The following is a 25,565-nucleotide window of genomic DNA, read 5'->3' as shown; positions in this document are numbered from 1 at the left end:
TTGGGTGGTGCTCAGTTTTTAGTATGTATTTTCTTAGGTTGCATCACATGTATATTAGTCAATACATTGAAATAGAACTCTTTGCAAGTAGGCTTCCGCAGACAATCAGGGTAGTGTTTTGCCATCTGCAGTTTTCAGTGGTGGTTTTGAAAAGATTTAAATATGAGGACATTTGTACTTTATTGGTATTTTGGAGGACATTTTTCCCCTTCTAAAGCAACTGGTTAATAGTTACATTTTAAAAAGTTCTAATTATTTATTTTATGTATATAGAATTAGGTATGTATGAGAAAAAGGTTTGCCAGAAAAAGAAGTGCAAAGTGATATTTAGATATGGTGAATTCCTATAGATAGCAACTCTGAGCCCTTGTTTGTCCATTAACCTTTATGTTTTCCCCCGATTCAATAGCTTTGACATATTTTAGCTCCTTTTGTCATTTTTTAATTTTAAAATTTGTTTTTCATTTTACTTATCTCTTAAAAGATTTTATTTTTAAGAAATCTCTGCACCCGGGGCACCTGGGTGGTTCAGTGGGTTAAGCCTCTGCTCATGTCATGATCTCAGGGTCCTGGGATCAAGCCCTATGTTGGGCTCTCTGCTCGGTGGGAAGCCTGCTCCCCCCCCACCCCCGCCTGCTTCTCTGCCTACTTGTGATCTCTGTCTGTCAAATAAATAAATAAAATCTTAAAAAGAAAAAACTCTCTGTACCCAACATGGGGCTTGAACTCACAATCCCGAGATCAAGAGTCACATACTCTGCTGACTGAGCCAGCAGGTGCTCTACCCCTTTGAGTTTTAAAATGACAAACTGAATCATAAAGAAAAAAAAAAAGTGATTTAAATTTTAAGAAAGAAGAAATATGTGGAATATGAGTACTTTATTTTGAAGCCATTTTCATGCTACAAAATATATGAGACTAGGACCATATGTATGTGTCTTTTTCAGTTTGACACTGATTTGTAATGCTCTGGTCTTGTAGATCCTGAAGCTTTTGAAGGTTTTGGTAAGGGAGGCTATCATGTGCACAGGTTTGTTCTGTGTCTGTTTGATAATCACTTCTCCACTGGATCACTGGTTTGATCAGGCAGATTGGTTGTTTCATATGTTAAATTCCTACTATATTTCCTGCTGTAGTTCATAGTGTTTTCTTTTTTTTAAAGATTTTATTTTTTTATTTATTTGAGAGAGAGAGAAAGTGTGGGGGCGGGGCAGAGGGAGGGAGAGAGAATTCCAAGCTGACTCCGAGCTGAGTGTGGAGCTCAGTTCCAGAACCCTAAGACCATGACCTCAGCTGAAATCAGGAGTCAGACACTTAACCACTAAGCCACACAGGCGCCCATGTAGTTCTTAGTGTTTCAAAATTTCTTTCTATTTTTTTCTTTAGAATGATATGAGTTCCATAATATTTATAATTTATATATTGAAAGATTTAGGGCATTTATATCTGTCTATCCTGTGTGAGACCAAAATATTCCTTTTTCAAATGATATACTAATCAGTTATTTTGGCTATAGCTAAAGTTTATGAATTCAGTGTGTTGTAATAGTGGCTTTGCAAAATTATTTGGATTTTATTTACCATTTACAACATAAGCTTAAGAAAAATAAAATGTCTCATTAATACTCATATACTTCTGGATTTAATTTAGCTTTTAATGTAGCTTCTAAAGTTGCTGCAGCAAAGGTAGGGTAGTATAAAGATTGTTAGGGAGTCTGCTGACTGTTCATGGAAGCTTGTAGATGTAGAAAACCAGAATTGTTTAGGCTCTTGGTATTGACTCTTAGAAACTAAATTTAAGAGATTTAAGAGTCAATCAAATAGTATAATGGCAAGCATGTAGTTTAGAGAAAGTCCTGGGTTCAGATTCTGCTTTGCTAGTTTGCTGCTTTGTCTTGGGAAAATTCTTAATTTCTTATTTCCATTCTCCTCATGTGTAAAATGAGATTGAAAAAGAATCACCTCATTTGTGTTATATATATATTTTACCAAAATTAGAAAAAATTGTGCCAGCATTGATGTGAGGATTAAATGATCTAAGGACATAAATAGGTGCTTACTAAACATCAGTTGGTTTTCCACCTTCTCAGCAATTTGTAGATCTCTTCTTTGGGTGGATTACCTCTGTCTGCATTTGTCAGTTTCTTCCATCATTTACTGAGTTTACTCTCAAAGGTGGTGTCGGAAGTATCTTACTGTATTTCTGTTTGGTATTGACCAGAATTTCAGGTGGGGAGAATAAAACCGCCTGGATAGTTCTTACTATATAAGAAGGTTTTAAAGGAGGATTATTGGAGAGAGAGTCGTACATTGGAAAGATTTCAAAGCTGAACTCCTGGGTGTGGTTGCCACTTAATTTTCCTGAGCCTCAGTTTCTCTGTTTAAAAACCTTTCCATTGTGGACTTCTTTAAACCTTTTTATTACAGAAAATTCCAAACATTCAGAAGTACAGAGAATAGTACAATCCCCCTGATGTTTCCATTACTTTTTTTTAATAGTTATCAACAAATGATCAATTAACTCATCTGTACCCCTTGACACCCCCTATTTTGAAGCTCATCAGCGCTGTCTTAACCATTTCATCTGTTAATATTGTAGTATGTATTTCTAAAAGATATGGCGTCATTCAGAGTGCCAAGAATATACAGGAAACTCCCGCATACTCTATCCAGATTCAGCAATTAACATTTGTCCTATTGACTTTATCATTCTTTTTATATGTATAAATTGAGTTGTTTGAGAGTGAGTTGGAGACTTCAGTTAGCTTTTCCAAATGCAAGGAAATTGTTTTACGTAATCACAGTAGAGTAAACAAGTCAGGAAACGTAATATTCACACAAAACCATTTTTCAGGGGCACCTCAGTGGCTCAGTCCTTAAGTGTCTGCCTTCAGCTCCAGTCATGATCCCAGGGTTCTGGGATCGAGCCCTGCATCTGGGCTCCCTGCTTGACAGGAAGCCTGCTTATTTCTCTCCCGCTTCTCCTGCTTGTGTTCCCTCTCTCACTGTGTCTCTCTCTCTGTCAAATAAATAAATAAATAAAATATTTTAAAACAAGAAACAGGAATGTCTGGGTGGCTGAGAGGGTTAAAGCCTCTGCCTTCTGCTCAGGTCATGATCTCGGGATCCTGGGATCGAGCCCCACATAGGGCTGTCTGCTCAGTGGGGCTTCCCCCTCTCTCTCTCTGCCTGCCTCTGTGCCTACTTGTGATCTCTGTCTGTCAAATAAATAAATAAAATCTTAAAAAAATAAACCCTCCGTTATTCATAGTCCTTAATCAGATTTCATGTACCAGTGGTGCTCTTTATAGCTATGTATATTTTTTCTTAGTTTACAGTAAAATCCAGACTCATTGTACTTTATTGTCACTTCTTGTTATGGAACCAGTTTGTGTCTTTGTGTTTTCTGACCTTAATAGATTTTTTTTTTTTTTAAAGATTTTATTTATTTATTTGACAGAGAGAAATCACAAGTAGACAGAGAGGCAGGCGGAGAGAGAGAGAGGGAAGCAGGCTCCCTGCTGAGCAGAGAGCCCGATGCGGGACTCGATCCCAGCACTCTGAGATCATGACCTGAGCCGAAGGCAGCGGCTTAACCCACTGAGCTACCCAGGCGCCCTGACCTTAATAGTTTTGAAGAAAACAGCCAGTTATTTTGTGTAGAATAATGCTCAATTTGTGTTCATCTCATGTTTCCTCATGATTAGATTCAGGTTATGTTATGTTCTTTCTTGCAGGCTATTTTTTTTTTTTTTTTTTAGGGATGCCACGAAGGTCATGTTGTGTCCCTCTCAGTGTATTGTATTAAGAAGCACATAATTGGTTTGTCTTAATACTGGTTATGTTAGGTTTGATGACTTGGTCAAGGTGGTGTCCCTTTGTATTTAGTAAGTTTTTTTGGGGGGGATACTTGGCAACTATGTGGTCAATCTTTTACTTACTCAGTTTTCTTTGATTATTTAGGATTCTGTAAACAGTATTATCAAGTATCTACTTAGTTTTCATGTTTTTTCTTTTATAATTTTTTCTTTTTTATAGTTGTTTAAATCAAGATCCAAATAAGATTAATAGGTTATGATTGATTGATAGTACTCTTCAGTGTTTTTTTCCTTGTCCGTTCATTTTTTTAATTGATACATCATTCACATAGCAGGAAATTCATTCTTTTGAAGTGCACAATTGTGTGGTTTTTAGTATACCTACAAACCTCTGTAAGTATTACCACTATCTAATTTCAAAATGTTTTCTCCACTGCAAAAGGAAACCAGTTACTTCTCATTTCCCCTTCCTCTCAGCCTCTGGAAGCCACCAGTACACTTTCTGTCCCTATAGATTGTCTCTTCTGGACATTTCATATCAAGGAATCATATAATATGTGCATGTGGGTTTTTGTTGTTGTTGTTTTTTTAAGTAAGTTCTGTGCCCTTCCTGGGGCTTGAACTCAGGAGATCCAGAGTCGCATGCTCTGCCAGTGGAACCAGCCAGGTACCCCTAATAAAAATAATTTGTGTCTGTATTTTAAAAATTTAGCATAATGTTTTCAAGTTTTTTCCATGTTATTGCCTGAATTCCTTCATTAGTTTTTACAGCTGAATGATATTCCATTGGATGGATAAACATTTTGTTTATTCTTCAATAGATGGACAATTTAGGTTGTTTCACTTTCTAGTTATCTTGAATAACAGACTATTGTGAACATTCATGTACAGATTTTTGTGTGGATATTGATTGATATTCCTTGTCTCTGTCCCTCAATATTTGAAGATAACTGGTTATTCATTCTGTAGTTTCCTTTGGTCTGGAGTTGTTCTTTCATCTCTGTTGTATTCTTTACCATGTTTTTTTCTGTAGATGGATAGTTAGGTTCAGATTCTAGATGATCTAAAGTCATAGGGTTTTTTGGGGGGAGAGGTGAGATAGTGGGTTCAAGATTACTTCTTGAGGTAGTGCTGTGTACTTCTTTTATGAGATCCATAATGTATTGTTGCCTGTTTCTATCTTTTTTCCCTTAACATTGTACTTCAAAATAATTTTTAGATTTACAGAAAAATTGCTAACAACATTACCGAGAAATCTCATATGCTCTTCATCCAAAATATTCACATTTTACTCTGTTTGCTCCATTATATTTACTCTATTTGCTCTAGTAAGTATTTATTCTGTTTTGAGCCATTTCAAAGTAAGTTCAAGACTTATTTCCCATAATTCCTGATATATACACAGATACTTCCGTGTATATCTTTTTTTTTAAAAAAGGAGAGTTTCTTATCTAACCAAGGATGATGGTATACCAATCTAGATTTATTCAGATTTTGCAAAATTTCCTACTAATGTCTTTAATAGCAAAGAGTAAAAACAGAATTTTCATCTTAAAGATTTTATTTTTTAGTAATCTCTGCACCCAATGTGGGGATTGAACTTAGAACCCTGAGATCAAGAGTCACATGCTCTACTGACTCAGTCAGCCAGGTGCTCATAAAAACATAATTTTAAAATTATCTTTTTGTAATGTTATCATTTTTGATTGATGATTGCCTTGATTATTTTGTTAAACTTGTGAAAATTGTGCTTTTAATTCTATCATCCCCTCATTTACTGGGTAGACTATTTCTGTGAAGTGAATATTCCTTACATCTATCAGGTTGATCTTCAGGTTAATGTATCAGGTTAATCTTCAGGTTCAGGCAGGTTACATTTAAAGGGTTGGATGTGCTTTTTCCTTTTTTTTTAGTTATTAATAGTTTTAAAAATAACGAGATGGTTCCTGGCATGCTCCAGAGGTCACCAGTTTCATCATGAGCTCAAGGATTTGGACATACATCAATTATTATCCTTTTAAAAAAGATTTTATTTATTTATTAGTGAGAGAGAGAGAGAGAAAGAGAAAGTGCATGTGTGAGAGAAAGAGAAAGTGCATGTGTGAGAGAGACCACAGGCAGGGTGAGAGGCAGAAGGAGAGGGAGAAGCAGATTCCCCACTGATCAGGGAGCCCCTCCCCAGGATCACGACCTGAGCTGAAGGTGGATGCTTAACAGACTGAGCCACCTAGGCGCCCTTCAGTTATTATCTTTACTGATCCTCAAAGGTAGTACTCCTTTGGCCAGAGGGCCCATTTAGGTTGGTTCTTGAGTCATTTTGAAATGATCTTAGTAGTCTTTATTATCTTTTTTTTTTTTTAAGATTTTACATATTTATTTGACAGAGACAGAGATCACAAGTAAAGAGGCAGGCAGAGAGAGAGAGGGAGAAGCAGGCTCCCTGCTGAGCAGAGACTCCGATGTGGGACTCGATCCCAGGACCCTGAGATCATGACCTGAGCTGAAGGCATAACCCACTGAACCACCCAGGTGCCCCTAGTCTTTATTATCTTACTTGCTTTTCTGATATGACAAGATGTTCCAGGTTCATCTTTTACACTTCTTGCCTCACACTTCATCTCTGTGGAGTCCTGGCTCCTTTTACTGGGAAATGGTCTTGGAGACCACAGTCTGACCACAGGGGGAGAGACTTTATTTTGAGATGAGGAGTGCAATGCCTAGATTGCTATGTACTTTTAACAGATTGGATATTTCATGGTGTTATTATGTATATATACATATATGTGTATATATAAAAAATATTATATTATTAATCATATTATATTATTATATATTATATATGTATATATTTGAGAGAGAGAGTGAGCAAGCAGAGTGGGGGTGGGCTGGGTGTAGGAGGGGTAGAGGGAGAAAGTAGACTCCCCGAAGAGCAGGACCCTGGGCTCATGACCTGAGCAGAAGGCGGATACTTAACTGAATGAGCCACCCAGGCACCTCTTCTGTTGTCTTTTCTAAGAATTAAAAGAAATCTGACTTTAAGGTAATTTCATGAAAAGCCAGAGTATATACTTTGTTTTTAAAAGCAATGTCGAGGGGCACCTGGGTGGTTCAGTGGGTTAAAGCCTCTGCCTTCTGCTCCAGTCATGATCCCAGGGTCCTGGGATCAAGTCCCGAATTGGACTCTATGCTCAGCGGGGAGCCTGCTTCCTTCTCTCTCTGCCTGCCTCTCTGCCTACTTGTGATCTGTCTCTCTGTCAAATAAATAAATAAAATCTTTAAAAAAAAGCCATATCAATTCTCTTAATCTATTAGAAATGGAATATTGGGGATGCCTGGGTGGCTCAGTTGTTAGGCGTCTGCCTTCGGCTCAGGTCGTGATCCCAGGGTCCTGGAATCAAATGGGCATGGTTCTCAGGAGTGATAGGGTTTTCAGAAGTAAATTTCATCAGTACTCTTTATGGTCTTCTTCTCATGTTTTCTGACATGTTGTATACTTTTATATTGTGATTCCTAAAATGTAAAGCTTTATTTTTTATTTATTTATTTTAAAAAAGTTTTTTGCAGAAGATTTATTGATTTATTTGAGAGAGAGAGAGCATACACAGAGGGGGAGAGTGTGAGGGAGAACCAGACAGACTCCCTGCTGAGCAGGAAGCCCAATGCAGGTCTTGATCCCAGGTCCCTGGGATTGTGACCTGAGCCGAAGGCAGACACTAACTGACTGAGCCACTCAGGTGCTCCAAGATCTTGTTTTTGAGGGGCACTTGGGTGGCTCAGTCAGTTAAGTATCCAACTCTTGATTTCAGCTCAGGTCATGATCTCAGGGTCATGTGATCAAAAGCCTATGTGGGGCTCCATACTGAGTGTGGAGACTGTTTAAGATTCTGTCCCCCTCCCCCTTCCCCACTAGCACCGTCTCTCAAAAAAAAAAAAAAAAAAAAAGTATTTTTCAGTAGTCTTTATACCCGGTGTGGGGCTCAAGCTTACAACCCTGAGATCAAGAGTTGCATCGTTTCTGGACTGAGCCAACTAGATGCCCTCCCTTCTTTTTTTTCTCTTTTAAGATTTTATATATATATATATATATATTTTTTTTTTTTTTAAGATTTTATTTATTTATCAGAGAGAGAGAAGGGGAGAGAGTGAGCACAGGCAGACAGAATGGCAGGCAGAGGCAGAGGGAGAAGCAGGCTCCCCGCTGAGCAAGGAGCCGGACGTGGGACTCGATCCCAGGACGCTGGGATCATGACCTGAGCTGAAGGCAGCTGCTTAACTAACTGAGCCACCCAGGCGTCCCTAAGATTTTATATTTTTAAGTAAAAATTGTAAAGCTTTAGAAAATTAAATTTTGAGTCACCTGCTGCTGTATTTAACCTGTCAGGCAAAAAGTAAAGTGTTTACTATACTTAACAGCTCTCTTCTTTCATTAGAATTTTCTTCCTAACTTCGCACCTGTTGTGTCACTTACTGGGGGATGAAGTTGAGATGTAGGGAAAATGAGATGAATGAGGATAGTCATTTTCTGATGAATGTTCATTCTTTTTGCCTGTGTGTTTCCACTACAACACGCACACACTTAGGGCTTTGTGAAGAAGAAAAGGAAGGAAGAGGGCACCTAGGTGGCTCAGTTTTTAGGCGTCAGCTCAGGTCATGATTCCAGGGTCTCAAGATCGAGCCTTGCATTGGGTTCCCTGCTTTTCCCTCTCCTGCTCCCGCTGCTTGTATTCCCTCTCTTGCTGTATCTCTGTCAAATAAATAATATCTTTAAAAAAAATAAGGAAAAAGAAAAAGAAAGGGAAGGAAAATGGGGAGATTTATTTATTCCTTCTAAGAATTATAAAACCAGAATTAGCTCTTGGAGAGAACTGAGAGACTGATCCTGCCTACCTTAAGTCCTATTCATATTGTTTACCAAGTTATTGATGGTTCTGGCATTTTTGTATTATTATTTTGACTAGAATCAGAAAGTAGTGTTGACATTCTTAATTAACTAATTATTTTTTAGTAATGTCTACACCCAGTGTGGACCTTGGACTCCCCACCCTGACACCAAGAGTCGCATGCTCTTCCGGCAGAGCCAGCCAGGCGTCCTTGATCTTAAAATTTTAAATAAGACAGTTGAGGATGTGGTAAAAGGTGAAGTGACCTCTATACCCAGTTTTTATCACATCCTGGTCTGAGTCATTGTGTTCTTATAAAATGTCTTGGTGTCAAAGGGCATTATTGGGAACTTTATTTTTTTAAGTTCAGATAGTATATTTATAATTATTAAAAAGATATAGGATGTTTATTGTATTTTATAGGATTTTTGGACTTAAATGGGATTTTATAAAATAATCGGTACCTTTATTTATTTATATATTTTTTCTTTTATTTAAAAGATTTTATTTATATGAGGGAGATAGAGAACATGGGGTGGGGAGGGGCAGAGGAGAAGGAGGAGGGACAGAAGCAGGCTCCCTGCTTGATCCCAGGACCCTGAGATTATGACCTGAGCTGAAGGCAGAGACTTAAGCAATTGATCCACCCAGGTGCTCCTTTCATTTATTTATTTTTAAAGATTTATTTATTTAATTTGGAGAGAGAGTATGGCAGGGATGGGCAGAAGGACAGGGAGAGAGCATCTGGAGCAGATTCCCCTCTAAGCATGGAGCCCAAATTGGGGCTCGATCCCACGGCTCAAAGATCGCAACCTAAGCTGAAATGACTTGTTGGATAATCAACTGACTGAGCCACCCAGGTGCCCCTTAGCACCTCTTTTTATAAGATTTGTAACCAGTAATCACAATTGTTACTTTAAAGTACGGAAATTGATTTTTTTTTTTTTTTAAATACATCTGCTCTGCCCTCTCCAGCTTGCTTTCCTGGACTTAGCACACAGTTTGCATATTCTGAGTGCTCACGGTTAGGTTCCTTAATGTTGGGGGCCCGGTCTTGATTATCTTCCGAGTCTTCATGTGTCTTGTCCATTATATTTGCGTATACAAATATTTGTAGCTTTAATTTAGCAGGGGAACAAATCTGAAGAACAGTCAGGCTACCAGTTACTTTGTTTCAGGATCTTGGTTGGCTGAAAACAAGCCCTGGTGGTTTTAAAATATGGCCCCCAAATTCTTTGACATTCCTTCCATTGCTAGATGGGGTCCATGTTTTGGGGACCAGTACAGTATAGTGGAAATAATGCAGTGTGACTCCCAAGACTAGGTCATGAAAGGCCATGCAGCTACTGCCTGCCTCTCTGGGAATGTTTGCTCTCAGGATGTTCCTGCTGGGAACTCAGCCACTCTGCTACGAGAAGGCCAAGCCCCATGGAGAGGGCCTGGATAGGTGCCCTGGTTCACAGCCCTAGCTGAGGGCCTAGGTGCTGAAGGAACCACCAGCTGGTCCAGTCTTAGCCATTTGAGTTCATTGTGAAACAAAGGCAAGATTGCTGTGCTGTGTCTGAATTCTTTACTCACTGAACCTGTGAAGAAAATATAATGGTTGTTGTTTGTGCCATTAAGTTTTGGAGTGATTCCTAACTCAGCAGTAGTTAACTGGAACAGGATCATAATAGATTTTCTGTTTTTGTGTAATTTTAATGACATTTTAAGATCAATATTAAAGCTCATTACTGCCTACTGAAAGTATTTAATGAAATCTTTGTTTTCTTTAAATAGACTTCATTTTCTTTTTTTTAAAGCTTTTTTTTTTTTTCCAAGATTTTATTTATTTATTTGGTCGAGAGCGTGAGAAAGAGAGAATACTAGAGAAGGGAGGGTCAAAGGGAGAAGCAGACTCCTCACCAAGCAGGGAGCCTGACGTGGGGTTCGATCCCAGGATTCTGTGATCACAGCCTGAGCTGAAGGCAGACGGTTAACCGACTGAGCCAGCCAGGCGCTCCTGAACCTTATTTTCTTTTGACAGATTGACTAAATGATCTTGCAGTGATGCCTTACGCTGAAAATTTTCCTCATACTTAATTTTTGGCTACAGTAAGAACAAGTCAGGAAAAATGCCACTTTATTATTCTGAAGTGAAATTGATCGATAGTGTAACTTATGTAAAAAATAAAACGCAAGGGGCGCCTGGGTGGCTCAGTGGGTTAAGGCCTCTGCTTTCGGCTCGGGTCATGATCCCAGGGATCATGGGATCAAGCCCCACATCGGGCTCTCTGCACAGCAGGGAGCCTGCTTCCCCCTCTCTCTCTGTCTGCCTCTCTGCCTGCTTGTGATCTCTCTCTGTCAAAAAAATAAATAAAATCTTAAAAAAAATAAATAAATAAAACTCAAGCTCAATATTATGTTCTAATTGAAATAGAAAACAATTTATAATACAATGTATAATATAATATATGTACTGTATTTCAATATGTGTAAATATTGGGGCAGGACTATAGTGGAAGACATAATGAAGTTGTGAAATGTCTGTGTGGGGCTGTTGGTTAAGTGTCTGCCTGTGTCTGAGGTCATGATCTCAGGGTCCTTGGATGGAGCTCCACATCGGTTCCCTTCTCAGCGGGGAGACTTTTTCTCCCTCTGCCTCTCCCCCCTTCATGCTTGCTCACTCTCTTTCAAATAAATGAATAAATAAAACCTTAAAAAAAAAATGTGTGTACACATGAAATTGCTGGCAGTGTAGCAGTTACAGATTTGACTGAAATGTTGCATTAGGAACGCTATTATTTGTTGAGACTTTTCAGAATGGTGCTCTTGGTAAGTTCTGAACAAAACAAAATAGTCTTTTCTCTTTTTATGTGACAGTTGCATTCCTGGAAAAAGTCAGTTGTATTAAAACCATATCCAAAGTATTTCTGTTCTCCTACATAAAATGGAACTAAGTGTAGTTTCCAGTAACAGAGTCATGTTTTTCACCTATATAAATGTTCAGAGGGACATTGAAAATCACGAGAATCAAATTTCTCTTGTACTGGACTGAGTTTTGCTATATATTGTATATCTATATGTTGTCTAACATTCTTTTTTTTTTTAAATTAGTTTCAGATGTACAACATTGTAATTTGACTATTCTTTTAATTTTTTTTTTTTTTTTTTTTTTAAGATTTTATTTATTTATTTGACAGGCAGAGATTACAAGTAGGCAGAGAGGCAGGCAGAGAGAGAGAGGAGGAAGCAGGCTCCCCACTGAGCAGAGAGCCCGACGTGGGGCTTGATCCCAAGACCCTGGGATCATGACCCGAGCCGAAGGCAGAGGCTTTAATCCACTGAGCCACCCAGGTGCCCCTATTCTTTTAATTTTTTAAAAATATTTTATTTAGGGGTGTCTGGGTGGCTCAGTGGGTTAAGCCTCTGCCTTCGGCTCAGGTCATGATCCTAGGATCCTGGGATCTAGCCCCGCCTGGGCTCTCTGCTCGGAGGGAAGCCTCTTTTCTCCTTTCTCTATGCCTGTTTCTCTGCCTACTTGTGATCTCTGTCTGTCAAATAAATAAAATCTTTAAAAAATATATTTTATTTATTTGAGAGAGAGAGCTGAGCACAATCAGGGGGAGCAGCAGAGGGAGAGGGAGAAGCAGACTCCCTGCTGAGCAGGGAGCCCAGTGTGGGGCTTGATCCCAGAACTCCAGGATCATGAACCGAGCTGAAGGTAGACACCTAAGGACTGAGTCACCCAGGCACCCCAGTGATTCAACTATTTTATACATTATGTAATATTATCATGATAAGTGTAGTTACCATCTCTCACCATACAATGTTACTTCAGTATTATTGACTATGCTGTATTTTTCAGCCCTGTGACTTATTTATGTTATAACTGAAAGTTTATACCTCTTAATCCCCTTCACCTGTTTTGCTCCTCATCCCATACTGGCAACCACTAGTTCTCTGTATTTATGAGTTTGATTTTTGTTTATTCACTCATTTTGTTTTTAGATTCAACATATTAGTGAAATCGTAGGGTATTTGTCTTTTTTTTTTTTTTTTAAAGATTTTATTTATTTATTTGTCAGAGAGAGAGCGAGCAAGAGCGAGCACAGGCAGACAGAGTGGAAGGCAGAGTCAGAGGGAGAAGCAGGCTCCCTGCGGAGCAAGGAGCCCGATGTGGGACTTGATCCCAGGACGCTGGGATCATGACCTGAGCCGAAGGCAGCTGCTTAACCAACTGAGCCACCCAGGCATCCCGGGTATTTGTCTTTTCATTCGCCATTTCACCTAGCAAAATGCCCTCTAGTCCACGCATGTCACAAATGGCAAGATTTTATTCTTTATTATGGCTGTATAATATTTCTGTGTGTATGTGTGTGTGTGTGTGTGTGCGCGTGTGTGCACACGCTGCATCTTTATCCTTTCATCGATCAGTGGACACTTAGGCTGTTTCTATAATTTGGCTATTGTACATAATGCTGCAGTAAACATGGGAGTGCATGTATCTCTTTAATTTAATGTTTTTCTTTTTTGGGGGTAGTGAATGACCAGTAGGGGAATTATTGGATCATACATATTTCTATTTTTAATTTTTTGAGACACCTCCATACTGTTTTCCACAGTGGCTGCACCAATTTACATTCCCATAGTGGATCCCTTTCTCATCCTTTTTTCCACATCCTTGCCAGCACTTGTTATTTCTTGTCTTTTTTTTTTTTTTTTTTTTTTAAGATTTTATTTATTTATTTAACACAGAGAGAGATAGTAAGAAAGGAAACACAAGCATCTGTTTAGTTGGAGAGCGAGAGGGAGAAGCAGTCTTCGCGCTGAGCAGGGAACCCGAAGCGGGGCTCAATCCCAGGACCCTGGGATCATGACTCGAGCCAGAGGCAGACACTTAATGACTGAGCCACCCAGGCTCACCATTTCTTGTTTTTTTTCATACTAGCCATTCTGACAGGTGTGAGGTGATACCTCATTGTAGTTTTGATTTGTCTTCCCCTGATGATGACTAATGTTGAGGATGTTTTCATGCGTCTGTTAGCCATCTCTATGTCTGGAAAAATGTTTATTCAAGTCCTCTGCCCATTTTTAAATGGATTATTTGGGTTTTTTTTGGTGTTGAGTTTGGTGTTTAACATTCTTTTATGTATGAAATACTAGTACTATTTCCATTGTGGTACCTCCTCCCTTCACCCTCATAGACCCACCATTTCCAAAGGACTTCTTCGGTTGTAGGTTAGTATACATTGAAAACCACTGTACTAAACTCAGTATCTCAGAACAACAGAAACTGTGTCTTTCTTGTTGACTTAATATATGTGCTAATGTTCACCATAATGCTGGGAACGTGGAGGTTACTGATATGTACAAATAAAAAAAAAATTCTTGGAGCCTTGCTGGCTTAGTGGGTAGTAGAGCATGTGATTCTTGATCTCAAAGTTGTGAGTTCAGGCCTCAAATTGGGCATAGAGCTTATTAAAAAAAATTTTTTTTTAAAGATTTTATTTATTTGAGAGAAAAAGCAAGCATGAGTAGGGAGGGAGAAGGTGAGGGAGAAGGATAAACAGACTCTCCCACTCAGCCGGGAACCTGATGTGGGGCTTTGATGGCTTGATCCCAGACTGAGCTAAAGGCAAACGCTTAACTAACTTGAGTCACCCAGGTGCCCTAAAAAAAAAAAAATTCTTAATATTTCTCTAATTCCCCAAAATTAGAGGTTAAAGTTTCAAGTAATAAAAAAGTTAAAAATATTTATATTCAGTTAAGATTGATATTGTCTTGACCTGGAATTTAAAGGAGGAATTTTTGAATACCTAGTAAAATTAAAACTCAGTATTTCCTTTACTGGGTACTAATCATAGACAAGTACTCAAGGAAATGGGCCTTTCTTTCTTTCTTTCTTTTTATTGATTTATTTTTAAGATTTTATTTATTTATTTGCTGAGCAGAGAGCCCGATGCAGGACTTGATCCCAGGACCCTGAGATCATGACCTGAGTTGAAGGCAGTGGCTTAACCCGCTGAGCCGCCCAGGTGCCCCTATTTATTTATTTATAAAAGAATTTTTATTTACTTATTTGACAGAGAAAGATAGCACGGCAAGTGGAGTAGCAGGGAGAGGGGGAGGGAGAAGCAGGCTCCCCACTGAGCAAGGATCCAGATGTGGGCCTTAATGCCAGAACCTTGAGATCATGACCTGAGCCAGAGGCAGGTGCTTAATCAGCTGAGCCACCCAGGCGCCCTGGAAGCGTGACTTTGTAATAGCAAAAGTAGGAGGCAGCTAAGTGTCCAGCAATAGAATACTGAACTAAACAAACCTTGTTTAGTGCACATATTCTGGAATGCCTTTCAGCCATTTAAGTGAAAATAGACTTACATAGGGCGCCTGGGTGGCTCAGTGGGTTAAGCCACTGCCTTCCGCTCAGGTCATGATCTCAGGGTCCTCGGATCAAGTCCCACGTCGGGCTCTCTGCTCAGCAGGGGCCTGCTTTCCTTCCTCTCTCTCTGCCTGCCTCTCTGCCTACTTGTGATCTCTGTCTGTCAAATAAATAAATAAAATCTTTAAAAAAAAAATAGACCTACACATATCAACATAAATAGATGACATAATATGGTTGGATTAAATAATGAGATAAATATCTAAGTTATATAGCCCCAGTTTTGGTTTGTTTGTTTTTTTGTTTGTTTGATTTAAGGTTTTATGTATTTATTTGAAGGAAGGAGCACAAGCCGGGTTCAGAGGGAGAGGCATACTCCATGCTGAATGGGAAGCCCGACATAGGGCTCCATCCCAGGACCCTGAGATCATGACCCAAGCTGGAGTTAGATGCTTAACCAGCTGAGCCACCTAGGTGCCCAGTTTTGAAACATTTTTTTTTTTTTAAGGATTTTTTTTTTTTTTAAAGATTTTATTTATTTATTTGACAGAGAGAAATCACAAGTAGGCAGAGAGGCAGGCAGAGAGAGAGAGAGAGGAGGAAGCGGGCTTCCTGCTGAGCAGAGAGCCCGATGCGGGACTCGATCCCAGGACCCTGAGATCATGACCTGAGCCGAAGGCAGCGGCTTAACCACTGAGCCACTCAGGCGCCCCCCAGTTTTGAAACATTTATGAGAAGTAAACATTTAGGAACATTTATCTGTGAATTTTTGTGTACATATATATTTATGCTATATATATAATGATTCTACAAAATAAATACAGTTATAAATAAATGAACAATCAGAGTAAGGAATTATTTTGGGAAATTAAAAATGCTTGTTGAAATAAAAGAATGAAGAGAAGGACTGAATGATAAAGATACTGATGAATTTAAGTAGTAAAAATAAATGAAAGGAAAAAAATAAATGAAGGGGAAAATTATTAAAAAGAAGAACATTGGGGGATTTTTTAAAAAATTTAAAAAGAACTAAAGAGATTAAACTTAAAAATTAAATTAAAAAAAAGAAAAAGAAAAAATAAAAATATTAAAAAAAAAAAAACATTTCCCCAGAATTAAAGGACAAGAATCTTTAGATTGAATGAAAGTAAGACAAAAATCTTCACACCAGAGAAAAACTGAGGATTCCGTCAAGTTTTTAGAAAGTTACCAATAAAAGAATGAGGATCATATTTCTTAGATAGTAGAAGAGCAAATTATTTTGCGTTGATAATTCAGTAACAATATGAGCAATCAAAAGGTATTTTCAGGGACGCCTGGGTGGCTCAGTTGGTTAAGCAGCTGCCTTCGGCTCAGGTCATGATCCCGGCGTTCTGGGATCGAGTCCCACATCGGGCTCCTTGCTCCGCAGGGAGCCTGCTTCTCCCTCTGACTCTGCCTTCCACTCTGTCTGCCTGTGCTCGCTCTCGCTCGCTCTCTCTCTGACAAATAAATAAAAATTAAAAAAAAAAAAAAGTATTTTCAACATACAAAGGTGTGATACAAGTAATTTAGGAATGAAAGTTCATATTATCAGGGGCACCTGGGTGGCTCTGTGAAGTGTCTGACTCTTGGTTTTGGCTCAGGTCATGATGTTATAGATCATGGGATCGAGCCCCGCTTAGGGCTCTGTGCTCAGCAGGTCATCTGCTTGAAGAAGTTCATATTATCAGAGCGTTAGAAATAGGGCAGGAAAGAGGAAAGTATAAGTTTCTTAAAAGTCATATTTGAGGGAAGGGGAAGAGTATAGGTATTGTTCAGTTATGTTTGATGGTTCACCGTATTAACTCTATCTCAGTTTAAGGGTAACCAATGGAAGGATACAGATAAATGACTTGATTTTACTTCACTTGTGTTACTGGATTAATAGATAAATTAAAAGTGTTCCAAATAGACCCCACTCAAGAGGGAAGAAGAACAATAAGGTAAATATAAGATGTCCAGAATGAGGCCACACATATCAAATGATAAGAAATGAGTGGGATACATTCTCCTTTTAAAAGACAGACTGTTATTCATAACATCCATCTATAAATAAGGCACAAAGAAAACCTTTAACAAGTACCAAAAGCAGGAATGCACAACTGTCATTGTGGACATTCTGCCTATAAGGCAACAGAATAACTAATTGACAATAAAAGGGTAACAAGCTATGTTAGTATTCAGTTTAGAAATTTAGAAAATGCTTATAAGCAACTATTGTGCTAAAAGAGAAATAAAGTCTTCAGTTGCGGGGTGCCTGGGTGGCTCAGTTGGTTAAGTGTCTGACTCTTGATTTTGGCTCACGATCTCAGGGTCTGCAATGAGTGGGAGTGTCTGCTTGAGATTATCTCTCTCCCTCTGCCCCCGACCCCCACCGCTGCTTGCATACTCATTCATACGCTCTCTAAAATAAATAAATCTTAAAATATAATCTTCAATTGCAAATGATACAAAAAATGAGTGATAGTGAAAATACATCTGAAAAACGTGTAGGAGGAGGCCATAATGACACCCAAAAGAAAATTTAAGGACTGGGCACCTGGGTGGCTGAGTCAATAAGCATGTGCTTTCAGCTCAGGTCTTGATCCCAGGGTCCTGGGATCGAGCCCCACATTGGGCTCCCTGCTTGGCGGGAAGCCTGCTCCCCCCCGCAACCCCTCCCGGTTGTGTTCCCTCTCTTGTTGTGTCTCTCACTGTCAAATAAATAAATAAAATCTTTATAAAAAGGATATTTATTTCTTTTACATTTAATCATATTTTAAATCCTGGGTGTTTATCTTCTCCTTCCTTCCTTTCTTTGTGTTGGTTTTATCAGATTTTCTATTTTTCATCCTATTTCTAGTGTTACAATAATTACCGTCATATTTTTTATTTTAGTTAATTGTTAAAAATTTTTTGTTTTTGAGAGGTAATTATTTGAATATGGGTGAACATTTAAAAGGTACAACAGTATGCTCAGCCTCCCACATCAGGTCTGTAAAAATCCCCTTCTCCTCCACAGATCGCCATTGTTACTTGTTTCTGGTGTCTTTTCTAGAGAAAATCAATGTATGTAGATCAAATCATATATACGTGTATCCCTGTTCCCCAGCTCTTTTTTTTTTTTTAACAAAAATGATGGCATAGTATAGTGGTTTTTATATTTTTGCTCTCTAAATCCCCTTAAAAATTTAAAAAACATTTACTCTCATATACATTTAAAGTTGACATCTAACCATGATACACTGTTGTTAGGAATATAAATTGGTGTAGCCACGGTGGAAAACATTATGGACGTTCCTCAAAAATTAAAAAAAGAAATACCATTTTATCCAACATTTCTGCTTCTGCCTCTTTACCCAAAGAAAACAAAAACACTAATTGAAAAAGATATATGCACCCCTGTGTTTCTTGCCACATTATTTACAATAGCCAAGATATGAAAGCAACCCAATATCCATCAATAAATGAATGGATAAGGATACGTATACACAGGCACTGGAATGTTACGCAGCCATTAAAAAAGGATGAGTGCATGCCATTTGTGATGACGTGGGTGGAGCTAGAGAAGTTAAATGTCAGAAGAAGACAAATACCATATGATTTCCCTCATGTGGAATCTAAAGAACAAATGAATAAACAGAAGCAGGATCGAACTGTAAATACAGAGAACAAACTGATAGGTGCTAGGACGGGGTTGAGTGGAGGGATGGGTAGAATGGGTGAAGGGGAGTGGGAGATTCCAGCTATGGAATGAATATGTCATGGGAATACAAGACAGCATAAGGAATATAGTCCATGATACTGTAATAGATTGTATGGGGATGGATGATACCTACCCTGTATTGAGCACAACATAATATGTAAACTTGTGGACTCACTCTATGGTCAGCCTGAAAGTAATGTACCATTGTGTGTCAACTATACTCAAATAAAAAAGTTTAAAAAAAAGATAAAGTTGACATCTAAAGTTTTTCATCACAATTAAAATAGTTGTGGGGGCACCTGGCTGGCTGTCGATAGAGCATGCAAATCTTGATCTCTGGGTTTTGAGTTCAAGCCCTACGTTGGGTGTAGTGCTTACTTAACAAAAATTGAAATAGTTGCAAAGGTGTAATATCTGGTATGTTGTAAATAGTGACATTTAAAAATAAATCATCATATCATACTTGAAAGTATTCTGGTAGAAAAGAAATTTGCCCACCATCACAGGTTAAAAAAAGGAAGAACAAGTTCTACTCTACAGTTTGAAATTTTACGGGCTCGTTTCCATTTTGTTTTCTCCACAGAATTTCAGCCTACCGTGTTTTTGCCGGAAAGTTTTGTTTTGTTTTCTAGAGAAAGCGTGAGTGGGGTTGGGAGGAGGGAGAGGGAGATAGAGAATCTTAAGCTGGCTCCATGCCCAGTATGGAGCCCAACCCAGGGTTAATCTCAACGTGAGATCCTGACCTGAGCTGATATCCGGAATTGGGCACTTAACCAACTGAGCCACCCAGGTGCCCCTGAAAGACTCAGAGTCTTAAGAATTTCTTTTGGGTTTATTACAGTTCAAGTATTATTAAAAACAACAACAACAACAACAGAGTAATTATTGATGTGCCTGGGTGGCTTATTGGTTATGCATCTGACTCTTGATTTTGGCTCAGGTCATGATCTTAGAGTTGTGGGATCCAGTCCCACATTGGGCTCTGTGCCCAGTTGGGAGTCTGCTGGGGATGCTCTCTCTCCTCTCCCTCTTCCCCTTTCCACTGTGCTCTCTCTCAATTAATAAATAAATCTTTAAAAATATAATTACTGGGCGCCTGGGTGGCTCAGTGGGTTAAAGCCTCTGCTTTCAGCTCAGGTCATGATCCCGGAGTCCTGGGATTGAGCCCCGTATCGGGCTCTCTGCTCAGCGGGGAGCCTGCTCCCCCCTCCTCTGCCTACCTCTCTGCCTACTTGTGATCTCTGTCAAATAAATAAATAAAATCTTAAAAAAAAATAAGAATATAATTACTAAATAAAAATTTAATTGCTAAATGTAAAAATACACTTTTACTGGAAATCATCTCTTAATGAGATAGACGAGGCTTCCTCTTACTCCTGATTAGTTAAATGAATCCTTGTATTAATGTAACTCATTGCTAGAATGAGACAGGATTTGGCATTTTCTCTTTCTGATTTTGGGGTTTATAGAGGAAACTTTTGACAAAATGTTGTCCTCTAAACAAGTAGTTGAGAATGGTGGAGGTTTGCTCATTCATTTATCAAATGTAATTTTGATCTACTGTGTTCTGGGCAGTCTTCTAATCTCTGGTGATAAGCAGTGAACAAAGCAACAGAAAACTCTGCCCTCAGAGCTTACAAGTATCTTTTTCTTTGTTCTTCTGAGTTGTGTGTGAAAAATACAGCAGTTTTTCATCAAAAGTGATTTTTACTGATTTAGCAGCTGATAACTCAATTAGACCTTCTTTCACTTTTGCTGAAAACAGAGAATTGGAAACCACCGCACTCGGAAGAGGGTTTGTTAACCGGTCATTGAAAGTCCTTCATGGTCTCATTTTCTGAGACACACAGTTAAAAAGCTTTACTGACACCTAACAAATGACTGTTAATTATATGTACTCTTTTACCTATGGGGATTGTGTAATTTAGTTTTCTATCAGAATCAGAAGCATTTGGGGGTTTTAAATATATACATTCATATAATCTCTTATGTACATACACATATATAACCTCCAACTGGTTTATGTAAAAATGTGGAGATTTATTGCAAGTAATTGGTTTATCTGATTGGGGTCTGGTCAGGCAAGCCTAAAATCCTCATTGGTAGGCTGGTTGGTAGAATCACTTCCTCAGAGCAATACAGTTTTGCTCATGAGGGCTTTCAACTGATTAGATGAGGCCCACCCAGATTATTGAGGATGATTTCCTTTACTTAGAGTCAGCTGATGTTTATCATATCTACCCAAAATACTTTCATAGCAACACCTGAATTAGATTTTGACTAAGAGGAACTGCAGCCTTGCCGATCTGACACACAAAACTAACCTCATAGGGACCTTATTTAATCTGATACATCAGAAATGTTTGGTTAAGTTGAAATAATGTTCATTTAAATACACCTTGCAAAAAATAAATAAATAAATACACCTTTGCATTTTAAATTTCTGTCTGAGAAAATGTTTGAATTTTATACTATGTATGTACTTAAAATGCATTTAAATATGTTATGTAAATTGATATATGCAGTATAATATGAACTTTATTTAAATATATTTTCTTTTTTTTTTTTTTTTAAGATTTTATTTATTTATTTGACAGACAGAGATCACAAGCAGGCAGAGAGGCAGGCAGAGAGAGAGGGAGAAGCAGGCTCCCCGCTGAGCAGAGAGCCCGATGTGGGACTCGATTCCGGGACCCCGAGATCATGACCTGAGCCGAAGGCAGCGGCTTAACCCACTGAGCCACCCAGGTGCCCCAATTTAAATATATTTTCATCAGATTGTTGGAACAACAGATTTTTTTTATTCAGTCATGGAAAATGATCACCAGTAAACCTTAATGGTGAAACCAGTCCTTATTGACAAACCAGGTAGTTAAATCACAGTGACTTTGTTGGAAAGTCTCTTTTTCTCAGTTTTAATAAGTCAGCACTGTGCATTCCCAAGGCAACTACCCTCTTCTGAAATCTGGTTTTATAAAAAATATATATATATATGTATATATATATATATATATATTTAAAGATTTTATTTATTTATTTGTCAGAGAGAGAGAGCGAGCACAGGCAGACAGAGTGGCAGGCAGAGTCAGAGGGAGAAGCAGGCTCCCTGCGGAGCAAGGAGCCCGATGCGGGACTCGATCCCAGGACGCTGGGATCATGACCTGAGCCGAAGGCAGCTGTTCAACCAACTGAGCCACACAGGCGTCCCTATAAAAAAATATTTTATTTATTTATTTTCGAGAGAGAGGACAAGTGCAAAGAAGGGGAGAGAGAGAGAGGAAGAGAGAGAATCCCCAGCAGATTCCGGGCTGAGCAAGGAGACAGACGCAGGGCTTGATCTCACAACCCTGGGACTATGTCCTGAGCTGAAACCAAGAGTGGGACGCTTAACAGACTGAGCCACCCAAGTGCCCCTCCTGAGTTCTAAGATAGACTCCTTGATAATGCTTGGAGCCTTGATGTAATGGATTAATTCCTTCAGTATTTTTTATAGACTCTGCTTCCTTTTTTTCCTTTTCTTTCTTTGTAGAACCCCCTGCCTTGGGACTGTTTTCTCAGGAGTGATTTAAAAAAAAAAAAAAAAAAAAACTTTAAATTTTTTATTTTTGTTAGAGAGGGATAGGGAGAGGGAGAGAGAATCTTAAGCCTCCATGCCTAGCATGGAGCCTGATGCAGGGCTCAGTCTCACATTGCTCAGATCACACGATCTGAGCTAAAATTAAAGAGTTGGATTTTTAACTGTGTGAGCCGCCCAGGTGCCCGTAAAATAATTTTTTTTGAAGTATAGTGAACATATAATGTTATAAGGAGTGATGGTAATTTTTGATCACCATTCAGGGATTGGAAAAAGTAAAGTCTTTAAGTGAAAATTGTTCATTACCTGTCAATTTGATAGGTAGACAGACATCTGAACTCAGATCTTTCTGAATTCATAATATCCTGATACTGGTCAGACACTCCTATTTTAATACCACACTTCTCTGTGATGAAGTATATTATAAGACCCAAAAGCCTACTCTGGGTGTGTGTTTCTGATATTTTGGTTAGAGTTTCTTTTTTCTTCTCCCCCAAGATTTTATTTATTTATTTGACAGAGAGAGACACAGCGAGAGAGGGAACACAAGCAGCAGGAGTGGGAAAGGGAGAAGCAGGCTTCCCGATGAGCAAGGAGCCCGGTGTGGAGTTCGATCCCAGGACCCTGGGATCATGACCTGAGCTGAAGGCAGGCACTTAATGACTGAGCCGCCCAGGCGCTCTGGTTAAAGAGGTTTCTTAGAGATTATTTTATGTTTCTGTTTTGTCACCAGTGGTCTCCCTGTTTTGTGCCCTGGAGGTTTTTACTCCTCTGGGTTGTGCTTTACTATAAGATTTAGGGGAGGTGGAGGGATGGGGGAGTAGAGATAAGAAAAGAAGGGTTAGCCAGATGCCTCTACCCTCTGCTAGTTCTCAGACAGGTCAAGAACTAGTGTCTGAGGAAGTTGATCTAAACATTGTTCTCCTTTGAGGCACCTGGTTGGGTCAGTCAGTAGAGCATGTGACTCTGAATCTTGGGGTTGTGAGTTGAAGCCCCATGTTGGGTGTAGAGCTTACTGGATAGACAGATCAACCCATCTCCTTAAACCTGTGTCTTTGTGTTCCCTTTGGGTGTCTTCATGTACTCACAAAGGGGTTCAAGTTCACCTTTGGAAGACTTCTGGTACATTAGATCACTTTTACTGGCCTTTGCTTTTTTTTTTTTTTTCTGTCTTGGAGATCCTTCCATGTCAGTGCTTTCTTTTACTGAGTGCATAGTATTCCACAGCTAGATACATTATTTATTTATTTATTTATTTAAAAGGGATTCAAGGAAAGAACTTGCAAGCCAAGTATTTTAATTTTATTTATTTATCAGAGAGAGAGAGGGGTAGAGAGCGAGCACAGGCAGACAGAATGGCAGGCAGAGGCAGAGGGAGAAGCAGGCTCCCCGCTGAGCTAGGAGCCCGATGTGGGACTCGATCCCAGGACGCTGGGATCATGACCTGTGCGAAGGCAGCTGCTTAACCAACTGAGCCACCCAGGCGTCCTGATACATTATTATTTAACCACTCTAAGGACTGGGTTTTTCATCCTTTACTGTCACTCAGTTCTGCAGAGTGCATATCATTTTTTTAAAAGGTTTTATTTATTTGAGAGAGTGCAAGAATGAAAGAGATCACAGAGGGAGAGGGAGAAACATATTCCCTGCTGAGCTGAGAGCCCAATGGAGGATTTGATCCCAGGACCCTGAGATCATGACCTGAGCTGAAAGCAGGCGCTTAACTGAGCCATCCAGGTGCCCCTGCGTATTTTATATTGAGTTTAACTTTTGCTAAAATTGTTTGTAGGGGGGAAAATTTGTAGTTAACTCAGTAAAGGGGAAAAGAAGCAGATATCCTTCCATTTAAACAGACATGTTTAATCTTAATGTTTTCCCAGTATTCTCCCCTTAGAATAAGGAAATACATTTCGCTCACATTTTCTTCCTTCCTTGTCCTCTACCTTCCAATGTTGAAACTATACAACATATAGTTCTAGAATTTGCTAAATAGTAGTGATGATTTAATATCAATGGCACCTCACACTAGATGCTGTTCTCACTATTCTCTATGTGGAAGTCCATCTTACATTACATAGCCCCTTCCTAAGGTTCATATCTCAGTTTTAAAACTCATTCGATTTGTTCCCTCACTACTGTTTCTTGTATCCAAGTCATCTTTATTTTTGAATTACATTTGTTTTGCTTTGCTGAAATATGTCGCTATCAAAGTTTTTTTCAGAAAGTGTCTGTGGGTGGTGAACTTTCTAAATCTTTGCCTGCCTTAAAATGTCTCTATTTTACCATCACACTTGAGTGCTGGTTTGGCTTTTTATAGACTTGTAGGTTCAAAATAGTTTTCTCTCATAACTTTGGAGCATTTGCCTCATTGTCTTCTGGAATCCAGTGTTGTTGATAAGAAGTCTGATGTCAGTCTGATTCTTACTCTTTTGTAGGTAACATATTTTGTCCTCTGGAAGCTTTTCTTTTTTAGAATTGGTGTTCTGAGATTTTACCAGAATATGTCTATGTGTTGGACTTATTTCAGGAACCATTTTTTAAAAAGGTTTTATTTATTTATTTGAGGGATAGAGTGAGTGAGGGAGAGAATGAGTGGGGGGGGGGAGGAGATGAAGAAGCAGACTTCTTCTGAGTAGGGAGCCTGACATGGGGCTCCATCCCAGAACCCTGGGATCAGGACCTGAGCCAAAGGCAGATAGATGCCTAACTGACTGAGCCACCCCATTCTATGCATTTTTTGGTGAATATGTTGGAGTGAGAAAGGACCTTTAGTTTGTTTTCAGCTCAGGGTTATTTTCTTCTAAGATTACTGTTTTCTGTGTTGTCCTGTTCTCTCTGTTCTTTTTATGGAACTCCTAGTAACAAAAGTTTGTTTTTTCTGTTCACTTGATGTCATTTTTTCATTTCTTAGTCCTTTTGTGTGGCTTACTAGGAGAATTCTTTGATATAGTACTTTGGCTCACTTTGTCAGCAGCTGTATCTATTTTGAGATTGGTTCAGCCAAATTTGTTGAAATTGTAACATAGTTGACCTTTGAACAATGCAGAGGTTAAGGGCATCAGTCCACTGCAGAGTAAAAAAATCCATGTCCAACTTTTGATTTTAAGATTTTATTTTTAAAAATTTTTATTGTTATTATTTTTAAAGATATTTATTTATCAGACACAGGGAGAGTACAAGCAAGGGAAGTGGCAGGCAGAGGGAGAGGCAGATGCAGGCTCCACACT

At 38.9% G+C, this 25,565-nt stretch overlaps 1 protein-coding gene across 5 annotated transcripts in view; it reads left to right on the top strand.

Moving 5' to 3' along the window:
- MTA3 (metastasis associated 1 family member 3) overlaps positions 1-25,565 on the top strand; it is a 213,370-nt gene that overhangs the window by 59,179 nt on the left and 128,626 nt on the right. The gene's annotated exons all lie outside the window — the stretch shown is intronic.

The sequence above is a fragment of the Mustela lutreola genome, chromosome 9, assembly GCF_030435805.1.
Source record: "Mustela lutreola isolate mMusLut2 chromosome 9, mMusLut2.pri, whole genome shotgun sequence".
Classification (NCBI taxonomy): Eukaryota; Metazoa; Chordata; class Mammalia; order Carnivora; family Mustelidae; genus Mustela; species Mustela lutreola.
The sequence above is the reverse complement of the archived record's forward strand: the minus strand, read 5'-3'. Positions and strand labels throughout refer to the sequence as shown.